The 12,949-nt window shown below is 38.0% G+C and overlaps 1 protein-coding gene across 6 annotated transcripts in view; it reads left to right on the plus strand.

Moving 5' to 3' along the window:
• Positions 1 to 1,244: 1,244 nt before the first annotated feature.
• The window catches only part of sntg1 (syntrophin, gamma 1), a 49,663-nt gene continuing 37,958 nt past the window's right edge, over positions 1,245 to 12,949 (plus strand). For 4 of the 6 annotated variants that reach the window (XM_034288531.1, XM_034288535.1, XM_034288539.1 and 1 more), the window contains exon 1: positions 1,720 to 2,090. The gene's annotated coding sequence lies outside the window, so the exon portion shown is untranslated. The other 2 variants (XM_034288528.1, XM_034288530.1) reach the window with 2 other exon arrangements.

Raw genomic sequence — 12,949 nt, forward strand, 5'->3', positions numbered from 1 at the left:
TTATTAAAGTCACATTTTTTTTTTAAAACCTCTTAAATTAAATACAAAAATGTTGATACATGCTAAAATGTATATACCTAAAATGGTTATTCTTATGTTAATAGGTAGGTATGATTAAGTACACATTGTCATGGATTTCATTAAACAACCCTTTGTTTACTGGTCGCATATTCTAAATACTAGAATACACCAATGCCACGAAAAAAATAAAAGGAGTTTGAGGACACAAGCCCAAATACACATAGTTACAATCAACCAGACATACTCGCTATAAGATGTCACTTTATGATGTTTCTTATAACTGTAAAATTATTACAGGCACATTCTGTACAGTACAAAACTGACACTATTTCATACAACTCATGACGGTGACTGATCGAAAACATGCCTCTGCTTAACAGTGTACATATAAGAAGTTCTTAGTTTTCAATTTCTTTAGCTCTAAATTCACCCAGGAACATCAGAATGAGATCCACATACGATATTCTGGACACCATTTGAAAGGCTTCATGGCTCTGAGCCAGAGCAAATTGATTTTTCATGCTGATAAGCCAAGAATTCTAAGCTAGTTCACCCTGTGCAAATGACGTCACATATTTCACGCACTTCACCCTAGCTTCTGACTGACAATGGGGGGTGAAGGGAAAGACTGAGCTGTGTCAGTGAGTATGCGGGAGTAGATTTTGCACCCTTCACAGATCACGTTGTACAAGGAGGTCCCCAAACAAGGAGCCAATTTCAAAAGAGCGTTTTGTTACTACAGTAGTGACAGTTGTTAAACATGTGAACCAAGAACTTAAGTCAGACATACACAGTGTGGAGTGCAGAAAAAAACCAGACACTACAATAATTAAGCTACATACAGTACATATAGGCCTTGGGGAATCTGGTAGCTCAGTTGGCAGAGTATGGTGCTTACAATTCCAGGGTTTTAGTTTCATTCCCCACAGGGGACCAGTACAAAAAGTATGTTATTTACAATATTCATCTTCATCTTAGCATCAGCTAAGTGACTTAAACGTTAATGTAAAATGTCGCTCTAGAAAAGAGCATCTGCTAGATGTCTTAGATGTAATGTAAATGCCTATATACTCTCTAGATGGCTATAGAGCTCTGATTGCACACCTGCAACTGAAAAATCTACACAGCTGGTCCCCAATTAATAAGAGCTCCAGTGTAGAGGATCTCAAGGCACTGAACACAGCTGTCTGTGGATTTTTGAGGAGCTGCAAGTGAGTTTCCTGATCTGCTCGGAGTTTTCTGATCTGCCCACACTGAATCCTGAAAAGGCTTCTCTGAGTAGCACAGCCGTGAGAGACCGACCATGTGTCAAGGAATGATAACGGGTTAGAAATAGATTTTTATCTTGATAAACGTATTCCAATTAAGCTAAAGTGTTGCACACTAGATGGGTTAAAAAATACCGTTTTTAAGATGTTTTGTTTTGGAATTGGATGCAATGAATCTGATTTTGCGGTAATTTGCTTCTACTGCAGGTTGATCAGGTCCGGGTCCCATTCTCTAAAACCATACCGCAGTGCTCGCGGATAATTTCCTTTAAAAGCGCTCCGTGCATGGGATACCTTTTGCTTGGACTTATCTAAGGCTATGTACATATTAGATGCTCAAATATGAAAGTAAATTCACACCCTATTTTATCATCGGAAGAGATGTGAGTGGTCCATGAGTAAAAGAACAACTGAGGCGATTGACGTGAGTTGAAACAAATCGCATGTGATTTTCAGCCAGTCATTTTGGCACCAGTGCCATCGTAAGGGAAAATATGACACTGTATCCCATGCCTGCTGGATACGACTGTCGACGGAAAGGATGCCCGGTCTAGTTTCTGCTTGAGAAATATGAAAAAAAGACACGCTTATCGTGTAAGTCTGGGAAATGTAATGTTTTTTGCACATAGCCTCCGTGTAGTGGATATCGTGGGCGACGGTGCCACAAAGATATGTATGATTTCGCAGAGATTTTGTTTGGAATCTGTAGCTTTCACTGAATAAATAAACACATTTCAGGAAGGATTGATGTAAGGGGCGGACTGGATCCAATATCTTCACCACCTGTTACCAGAAAATCAGGTAAGCTACAGCTAGACCTTCCAGGTCAACCACTAAATGTACATTGTATAATATAATAGAATGTAATTTTAACTTAAGATAACGGTGGTCATTCACTGTAGGAGACAAACATAAAGCCTAATTATGTAGCCTACATCTAAAAACGTTCACTTATATTTAAACGGAATTTGTGGACTATCACTTGCATGAAGCCTTATTCACGTCTTTGCCTAACAATCATCATATCTTCTCATGACTGCGTAATGTAGCCTACGATGGGGTACAGTCAGTTTAGATTAATTTATGATGGAAAACATATATGCAATGAATTCAGGGTGCAGAATGCGCCTTATATTGCCTCCGACGGGTCCAAATGTATAAGGCATCCGCAGTTCCCCCAGCGATTGCTGTGCCAGTCCTTTTTCGGTCCACATTGATGTAGATAAGGTTAAGTTCGCAGGCTAAACAGTGCGGATATCGACATTTCAGCCAGTCTTGTTAATTGTTCGATTCTTCTGCCATGGTAAAGTAAATGTTTTCCACCATATTAGTGTTTTATACATGGTTGTAGCCCTTTAACAGAAAAAAGATTGCAGTCGGAGTGCATACTGCAGTATGCTGCAAATACTGCGTCCAAAACATTTATTTTTTTACTTAAGTGATTTTGCAGTATGACTGAAATTCACCTAAAGTACATTGACGTTTTCAGCACACGACTGGACCAAAATACCACGATGAACTGCAGTTATTGCACTTTTACAGCAGTTTCAAAACGGCTATATTTTTTTGTAAGGTTGCTAGTCTGCAGATAATCATGTGGAACAGATGCGATACAAGCAGGTCATAATATCAGCAGCCCCATAGCAACCAAAGTTCTTTGCATTCTGGTTTTAATACATTTTTGTATTCATTATTTGCACTTTCTTTTGAGGTACTATAAAGTAAATCATTCAACTACTACCCAGATTACCGCCATGTCTTTACTTTTCAGAACTAGAAGTGATTGGTCACAAGATAAATATTGTAAATAAAGACACTACATGAACATAGCTCTGGCAGGTTTGAATGAGTGTTAGCCTTACTTGAATGGCCCTTTGAAACATCTATGATCTATGCCTGTGTAATATTTTATAAAATAAAGAGACGGGGCAAGTAAACTCAGTAACGTGAGGAATGTATAAATGAGTGTAGAAATAACTACCATGCACTGGCTTGTAGATGGAGGTTTAGACCTAGCTAGATGTAATCAACACTTTTAATTTGTATTTCATGTAAGCAGTTCTGAGCTCAATGAAACTATAGTTGCTACACCTGTTAGGACTATATCATGGCCTTATCATCAATATGCTGTAATTGTTACAAATTCTTCTGAAGTAATTATTGAGCCGCCTAGGTCAGTGGTCAGACTTACAAATCTGATGGATATGTGTCAGGTCCAGGTTCCTATGGAATGAAATCCGATGACATGCCATTGGTGTCTTTGTGCTCTGACTGTACCCCTTTATATTATTTATCAAAGATATGTGGGCAAAGTGACAATGTTTTTGTCAAGAAAATCAGTCTTAAGGGAAATTAGACCATAATATCCTGTGACCAGGTGTCATTTAGCCTTTCACTTACCTACCGTCCCACACTAATATAGTACAATGAAGTATAGTCTTCAAATAAATAATAGGTCCTACTTATCTTGTGATCACATGATATTCCTTATCGCCATAGGGGAGCCCTTGTTGGTGTGAAATAGAACCCATTGTAAAGGGTTCTACCTAGAACCCTTAATTCTGGATTATTTATAGGACCCTCTGGAAATTATACTATGGAGGGTTCTGCCTAGAGTCCTCTATAAATGCTACTAACAACTTTTTTGTAATCTAAAGCAGAGATATTTAACTGTTACCCTATGATGTCTGGGGCCTGATGGTTGTCTGTTCTACCTGCTAATGTACTGCCTCCACCAGGTGTCAAGTCTAAATGAGCCTCTGATTAGAGGAAGACATGTTTTTTGGAGTTTGAGGGATCTAAAGGTTCTTTCTCTTTCTTCTATGAATGGTTTTTATTTCCTTTAACCAACATTTGGTTAAGGGAGGGAATTACTGGCGGCAATTGCAATGTCAATAATATGCACTTGGGGTCGGCCCAAGGATCAAACCTTGAGGAATGGCCATAGATACTGCCAGAGGTGTGGAAAGCAGGCCTTTGAATTTGACTGTTTAATTGCAAGTAGAAACTGTTGTTTAGGATCTTTAGAGATGCTGCGATGCACCCATGGCACTGAAACTCAGAGAGAACCCTGTAAGACCCAAGATGGCGGGGTAGCTTTTTATTGACCAGGCATTCAGATACTTTAGAAAGGCATGGCATTGAGAATTGAGATTGGCCTCAAGCTTGTCATCCTCTACGAAGAGTGGAATAATGTCGGCAGTTTTCCAATCCTGTGGGATCACAGTAATGATGTTTTAAAGGCAAGCAATTGGGGCTGGGATATTTTACCAGGAATTCTTGGATTTTATGGTCTCTTTAAAGTTAAACTCTTTGTGAAGATGCATTACATAGCATAGCACTTTCCTTTGAGTGTTAGGTCATCCAGTAAACAAGTACCCTACAAATAAAGGAGTTCTATAACACTTTCTAAGCTGTTGCTGTGGGGGAACCGTTTTGTTGCCCCATACAGAGACAGTTGTTTTTTTTACCTTGAAACCAAAATACAGAGAACTGTTTTAGGTGTATGCAGGCCAGTACACTTGGAGATTAGGATGCGCTCTTCCAAGTCATTGTGCCCGGTCTCCCTACCGTAACCATATACAGTGCATTTAGCCAATGCTCTTATCCAGAGCGACTTACAGTTAATAACCATAACCAACTGAACAAGAGTATCTGAAGTCTCTCTCCACTGAACTACTCCAACTGTTCCCAAAAAGAGACAGCAATTGAGCACACAACTGAAATCCTGTTTATTTTGTTGGTGTGCGATTGGCCTGTCCTTAAGGAGAGAGAAATTATTTAAACCCCTAGTTTATTAAATATTACCATCTAAATAACCAATGCAAAAACGTAGTTTACAGCAATGCTAGATATCCTGCACTTAACGTTTTTGGCAGCCTAATCTAAGTGTCAGTGTAGTTGCCTGTTATGTTTCCACCAGTGTTAAAATATTTGTATAGGTGAATTGACAGAGAGAATCCATGCTGTGCATATAGATTTCCTCTTAATAATGTTTGTGTAGGGGAAATCTGTATGCACCTATTTGCCACCTGGCTTTGAAGAAACTTGCCTTATCCATTTTATCCCCAACTTCGAAGGAATTCTGTTATAAAGACAAACAAGCTTTGATTATAATGTAGCAATATTCTCTACAAAGGGTGGCCAACCATTGACAGGGGAGCTACAGGGTCTCAAATCATTTTCTTTCTTTTTGGTGGTTCAAACCTGGAATTCTTATTTCTCTTTACAATGCAAACTTGGAGACACTGTAGATCTACAGCCGCTGCTTCTCAGAGGTGTTTTATCAGTTGGTCTATTTTACGTTAAATTCTTAATATTTTTAATTTCACATTGGTGTTTTTGATGTGTCGGTGTTTGAGAAAAAATGTGTTGTTGTGCTAAAAAAGTCAATAGGTAATGTGGACATAGATATGCTAGGTGTGCCTACATTTGTAGACCAAGATAATTTCAGGCTGTCACATATCTATGTGTTTTGTATTTGCTAAATTGTTCCAAATAAAAGCCAATTCCAATGTTATAAGACAAGATCCTAAAGTTATTCTGTATGGCTCCTGCCTCTGAAAAGAAACATGGAGAGGGTATAGAGAAGGTAGATGTCAAGGTGAGGTTGTGGCCAAGCACATCTGAACAGGGGTAAAAGGAAGGCTATATCCCATCTATTTCTGTAGGCTCTGGGGAATGCCGATACAGGCTGATTCGGTCGGCCATCCATTCATATGAATTTCCCCAGACGTTGAGTAAATTTTATTCAGGACAAATGCTTTAAGGGTTTGTGTAATGAACAGTAGCCCAAATATATTTGACTGTAGATGTTTTATTCAGTCAGTCAATCAAAATAGTCAGCCAGTTAGTCAATCTGTCAACACAGTCAGTCAATCAGTTTACTTCCAAGTGTCATCTTTGTTTATGAGTCACTGTTGTACAGAAAGTAAATTGTTAGTCCTCAGTTACCCCAGACAGAGGGATGAGTAATCAAGTGAGTCCCCACCAAGTCTAATAGCAAAAAAACAAAACAGACAGCACTTATTTAAAATGCCTCTTATCAAAAAGGGCCTTGAGGAGATTAACTATATAGGTCTTGGACTCAAAAGACTGCGGTAGAAATTATCCTATTTTTCTTCATTCTAAAATGTAGAAAATACCTTCTTCCTCAGGCTTGAATTGCTAGCATATAGAGCCTTGCAACATTGTTCATCAATGTGTGACTTGAAAGGCGTGTGGTTAATATTGAGGCGGGAGACAGAGCCTGCCACAGCTGTGTATTTATTAGATTTAAAAAAAAAATTGACCAAATTGTTTTAGGGAATCTCAATGGGACATATAAAAAGGAAATAACTAAGAACTATTTGTAAGATTCTTCGTTTCAGAATTTACATCCAGAAATCCATTTCCTTGTTTAAATGACATGCGCATCTTATAAGAGTTATGATAGATGGTAAGAAATCAGCCAATTAAAACCAGTGGCTGTTTTCACCACTCTTGCCATTCAAGTCTCTCTCGGAGGCTGTGAAACTAGATGTCTTGACAGAGAGAGAGCCGGATGGTGGGCGAGAATATCTCAAATTGAATGCCAAGAACTTGGTTGCACCTAGCCAATTAAACCAACTCTACAGTGAACTTCATCCAAGGAGAATGTATATTGCAATACATCTTTTTGACAAAGGTCAATTCTTAAAACACACCATCTATATGTTTGCCCAATGTGTCTTCATGCCTTTCTAATAAAATTCAACCACTGATTGCTTGCTTGTGCCAATTTAATCTCTCTTTCCAAATACTGATTGTTCAATCAAATCATGTTCTACTACATTCTTTGTGTGCAATTTGTATGATCTTAACATGGTATATCTAAAATCCCACAGTACATCTTTAATGTTAATTGTTTGGAATTCAGTCAAAAGAGAAAGCCACATAGTGAGGACAAACATAGTTAGAAATATATTTTTTTGTAAATAGAAGAAGCATTAACTTTTGGAACATCAGTGAAGTTGGAAATTATAGTCCACAAACCCTCGGCTGAAATCTGTGGATTAGGTTTATTGTGGAGTTGAGTATAATTGGTTCGGTCTCACCGTGGTTGGTCTCCAATCTCTGGCTTATTTTTTTATTTATTTTTTACGAATTGCTTAGCATGCAAGTGACAAAAGGTAGAAACAAACGAGGCATTGACTTAAAGATTAGCTAGCGTATCTCTGCCACTGGATTTCTGTCTGGTGCTGGCAGGTATTTTCTAGATTCACAGTCACTAAGCAGCCTGATTAATAGCCTGCTTGTTGAGTATATTAAGAACTGGTCTCTGCTCAACCCAGTTTAGGCCAATTTGCTTTACCACTACATGGATGTCTAGAGCTGTGTTTGTTTCTTACATTTTTTATAATCAATAACACACTGGTGCTTTTCACAATACACAAAACCCATTATGCTTAATTCCAGATGGAAGAACATTTGTCCCAATGCATAAGCATCATTCACCTGTTTTCACACATCTATTTTACATTCACACTTTTTAAGTCTACGCACAACTCTCTTTGTAAAGCACAATTGTTGCCATACAGAAAACGTTCAATAACCAAACTCAAATCATCACAATTCTAACAATGTCAACAAACAGTTGTCCAGGTTTAGACACTAACAAGCATAATTAGTCTACAAGCAATAAGGATTTTGGCATGAAAAATACCACATATGAGCTCATCTTTGTTTTAGAAGCTTGGATGACAACATCAGCGAAAGTGAGGTGGAAGAAAAGTAAGAATGAGAGTGAGACAAGGAAGAGGATAAGTAACAATTATCCTTAATGAAATGTATGCGTGATATGACCATAAATGACTGTAGTTCGACCAGATTCTTGTACATGGTACTGTATGACAATGTGGAAAACTGGGCAAAGAATACAGCCAGAACCAAAGCCTTGCCTCTGTTGCATCAATTGTTCCTACTTCAGAAATGAAAATAGGTAACTCGCTGTAAACCTATCTGACAATTGTGCTGACTTCCCTGTTTTCTGTTCTCTGAATCTGCATGCATTAGCACACAGAACAGTACAATAAAATTACATTAACCTGAGACTTATATTCATTTTCTATAAAATACACTTTCTTGCATTGTATCTGAGGCCCAAGAACTAGACACTGCGGACATGGTTGTTGTCGAAAAAGTAACGGTTTATGTTTAGTGAAATCCAGTCACAAACAACAATCCAAGACAAAAGGATTTTCCAAGCTATAAAGACCATCTGCCCACCTCAAAATGATCAATCCTGATATTTTTGTATTTTCGGTACACTTCAATGTACTCTTTAGAAATAATGCAGTCTATTATATGCAAAGTGCAAATTCAGTTATTGTTATTGACAGTAAGTCATTGAAACAGTTGGTTATTGATTCATAAATACCTTTTTCATTTATATACGTTTTCAGTTGCTCTCACCAATACGGACGGGGTATCAAGTTGTCATTTTATTTTTGGCTATTTTGTGACTTTTGAAGGCACAGTTTCATGTGTATTCCAGATCATATGGTTTTGAGTATTATGTTTAATTTTAAGAATTCTGAGGTACATTCAATAAGGTGTGAGTTTCAAGAAGTGTGTTTTTAGTTTTGAGAAAATGTAGAAGTTGTTCGGGAAGTATGTATTAGTTTTATATGGTATCGTAAGTAAATTTCCGCTCATGTTAGCACAGTGGTGATATTTCTGTTCTGTCAACGAGCATAAATGTGTGCAATTCTTTTAAAATGTAACTATCCCAAAAAAGTACAAAACAGGAAGTACACAATTTGATTTATATCCCTGTAACAGCCAAATGACATGTTTTTGGCTCATTGGCTAAAAATACATTAGGTAATTGTATTTTAGACAAACAATTTATGATGTTATTTACTCATTACAGATGGTTTTGACTTTGTTTTAAAGGGTAAATGTGTCAGTTTTATATTAGGCAGTGGGGAAATGCCATGCAAAGGCATTGAATCATTGCTTGGTAATTGTTTTTTTATGTGCTGCTATTCAATATTTTTTCAATTTGTCATTAAATCGTACTATTTAAGAAAACAAAATTTGATTATTCTGATGTACACATACAAATATGTCCCTTTATATTGTGATCTCAAGTGAGGCATTCATTCTAGTAATAATAATAATAACATATTTACTTTTTGAACAAATGTGTCTCTCCCTACAACCCAGTCATACACGGTCATATTACAGAAGGAATAGGCCACGTCCTCTGACAGCGCAAAGCTGTTCCTATCAGTCTAAAGCTCACTGCAATACACTTGGGTTATTCATCTTTCATGTCTGTGTATCCTCACAGTATGTTGTCATATCCACACAAATCCCCCGCAACTAGGACTGGCGTGTTACACATCTAAACATGGATGCAGCTTGACTTCACTGTTGTATTTAATCAAGAAAAATACATAAACTATGTAGAATAAACAAACCTGGGAATGGGAATCACCTCAATGTGCATGAATACCTAGGAGTTAAATTCATGCATTAAGGTTAATTGAGACAACCATGTCAGATTATTTGCTTCACTTAACTCGAGCCATTAGTTTATATGTTGGTAAATTATCTTGTGTTATTAATGGAACATGATGAATTAATTTCAATTAAGTAACTCAGAGCAGAAAATAAAATATGAATTCATAACAAGGGGCTAAGCAGTTGATCTCTTTACAATAATTGACACCTCTTAATAGTCACTATCTAGGGTTTATGTTTAAAGCTCACCAGTTGGTTTGGTAATATTCTAAGGGATGGGCCTGGGTTTTACATTATAATTTTTTAAGGTCTACATTTTTAAGCTAGACACATCTATACTATATCAAACAGCACACTATCTGGTCAAAATGAACCCTACCTGGATATTCACTGTTATGATGGACAGAACCAGGCTACTGTTGGATGTTAAAGGCTCCTGTTGGATTTAATTTGGCACCTACCTGATAGTTCTTGGCTGTGTCACGGCAGATACCATTCATCATAATCAGGAAGGTCAAGAAGCAGCTCCATAAATGTGTCCATCACTAATTTACCTCTCACTTTCATTGTTGAGGCGCCTTGGCACAGAGAGGCCATAATAATGGCCTTTCTATATTTATCGGTTTAATGAACGACTTAACCGTTTGGTAAACCTATAGATTTTAAACTGTTTGGATTTTGAGATATACCTACATAGTTAAACATTTTTTAATAATTGGTATAATTTTCACAAGTATGTGATTTATTTATAATTCTATTCTGAAATTTCTAAACAGATCATCAGAAGGGCTCATGCAGTGGAAAGTCGCTCTTAGATACTATTTTGAATTATAGTTTTGTGTACAAAACATTCCTGGCGCCATATTCACAAAAACATTTTATCTTACCACTAGGAGGACTCGTAAACAGCACTAAATGTTCCTAGCTGAGAGTTTCCTCTTAAAACCTATTCACAAAGCTGCTAAGACCAACTTTTACTAAGGAATGGGGAGAAAGGGCGGGGTTAACCCTGTTGCTATGGATGATGATGTGTTCCACGAACAAGCTTACAGGTATTACTATGCCAACAGTGATTGGCTGATAGGGGAGGGGTCTCTGTCAGTGAATTCATCGTAGCAATACTGTAGAACAATGTGTCATGTTGCCATATTTTAATAAAGATATTCTAATGAAAATATAGGCTAAGTGTCACTGATTAAACATGAAACCAGGAATGATATACTGACTTGTCAAGATACAGTGGATATAAAAAGCCTACACACTCCTGTTAAAATGCCATGTTCTTGTGATGTAAAGGAATGAGACAAAGATAAATCATGTCAGAACTTTTTCCACCTTTAATGTGACCTATAATGTGAACAATTCATTTGAAAAACAAACTGAAATCTTTGAGGGGGATAAATAAAAAATCGAAAACTCACAATAACCTGATGTGCACACCCTTAAACTAATACTTTGTTATACTTTGTTGAAGCACCTTTTGATTTTATTACAGCACTCAGACTTTTTGGGAAGGAGTGTATTAGCGTGGCACATCTTAACGTGGCAATATTTGCCCACTCTTCTTTACAAAAGTGCTCCAAATCTGCTCCAAACATTTTATGTGCACAGCCCTCTTCAGATTACCCCACAGATGTTCAATTGGTTTCAGGTCTGGGCTCTGGGTGGGCCATTCCAAAATTTTAATCTTGTTCTGGTAAAGCCAGAAGCCAGAAGTTGTCGTGCTGAAAGGTGAACTTCCTCTTCATCTTCAGCTTTCTAACGGACGCTTGAAGTTTTGGTGCCCAAATTTCCTGGTATTTGGAACGGTTCATAATTCCCTCCACCCTGACTAAGGCCCTGGTTCCAGCTGAAGAAAAACAGCCACAAAGCAGGAATCTGCCACCACCATGCTTCACAGTGGGTATGGGGTTCTTTGGGTGATGTGCAGTGTTGTTTTTGCGCCAAACATACCTTTTGGAATTATGGCCAGAAAGTTCAACCTTGGTTTCATCAGACCATAACACATTTTCCCACGTGTTTTCAGGGGACTTGATGTTTGTTTTTGTAAACTTCAGCCGGGCTTGGATGTTTTTCTTTGTAAGAAAAGGCTTCCGTCTTGCCACCCTACCCCATAGCCCATTCATATGAAGAATATGGGAGGTTGTTGTCACATGGCCAGTACTTGCCAGAAATTCCTGCAGTTCCTTTAATGTTGCTGTAGACCTCTTGGAAGCCTCCCTGACCAGTTTTCTTCTTGTTTGTTCATACATTTTGGAGCGACGTCCAGTTCTTGGTATTGTCTCTGTTGTGCCATATTTTCCCCACTTGATGACTCTTCACTGTGTTCCATGGTAATGCTTTTGTACCCTTCTCCTGACTGATATCTTTCAACAATGAGATCCCTCTGATGCTTTGGAAGCTCTCTGTGGACCATGGCCTTTGCTCTGAGATGCAACCAAGAAAATCCTACTAGAACAGCTGAACTTTTTGTGATTAATCAGAGTCACTTTAAATGATTGCAGGTGTGTAATGACTTCTATAAAATGTGTGTTTTAATGTGATTGGTTAATTCTGAACACAGCCACATCGCCAGTTATAAGAGGGTGTGCACACTTATGCAACCAGGCTATTGTAAGGTTTTTATTTTGTATTTGTTTTTAACAGTGGTGTGTAGACTTTTATATCCACTGTATGTTCAGCTAATTGTCAGCCTCTTACATGTCTGGCAGCCCGTAAAGAAATGTCCATTTAATTTGTGCAATATACACTGTATATAGCAACTACACTGTATATACCAACTACACTTTATGGCCCAGCTATGGCCATAAAGTTGACTTTGTGTTTTTTGTAATTGCGAATGAGGAAACCAAATGATTTGTCGGACGATATGAGATCAGGAGAGCACATTTATTGTTTGATGTAATAGTCTACTGACATATGACTGATGTATATGTAGTATGTCTGTGCTGCATAGCTGCATTTTCCCTGTGGCCAAGTAGAGTAGAGATGTCACAACCTTTATCACAACCCTAGGCTTAGGCAGTTGCTTAGGGCCCCTGACCTTTAGGGGGCCCCAGTCCGCTAGTGAGCCCTGGACCAATAGGGATGAGGGGGCCCCCAAATCAAATTAGCCTTAGGGCCCCCAACAGGCTAGGGTTGGCCCTGACTTTGTTCTCCGGTGTTATTGGGTT

The sequence above is a fragment of the Esox lucius genome, chromosome 3 (assembly GCF_011004845.1).
Source record: "Esox lucius isolate fEsoLuc1 chromosome 3, fEsoLuc1.pri, whole genome shotgun sequence".
NCBI classification, from domain to species: domain Eukaryota; kingdom Metazoa; phylum Chordata; class Actinopteri; order Esociformes; family Esocidae; genus Esox; species Esox lucius.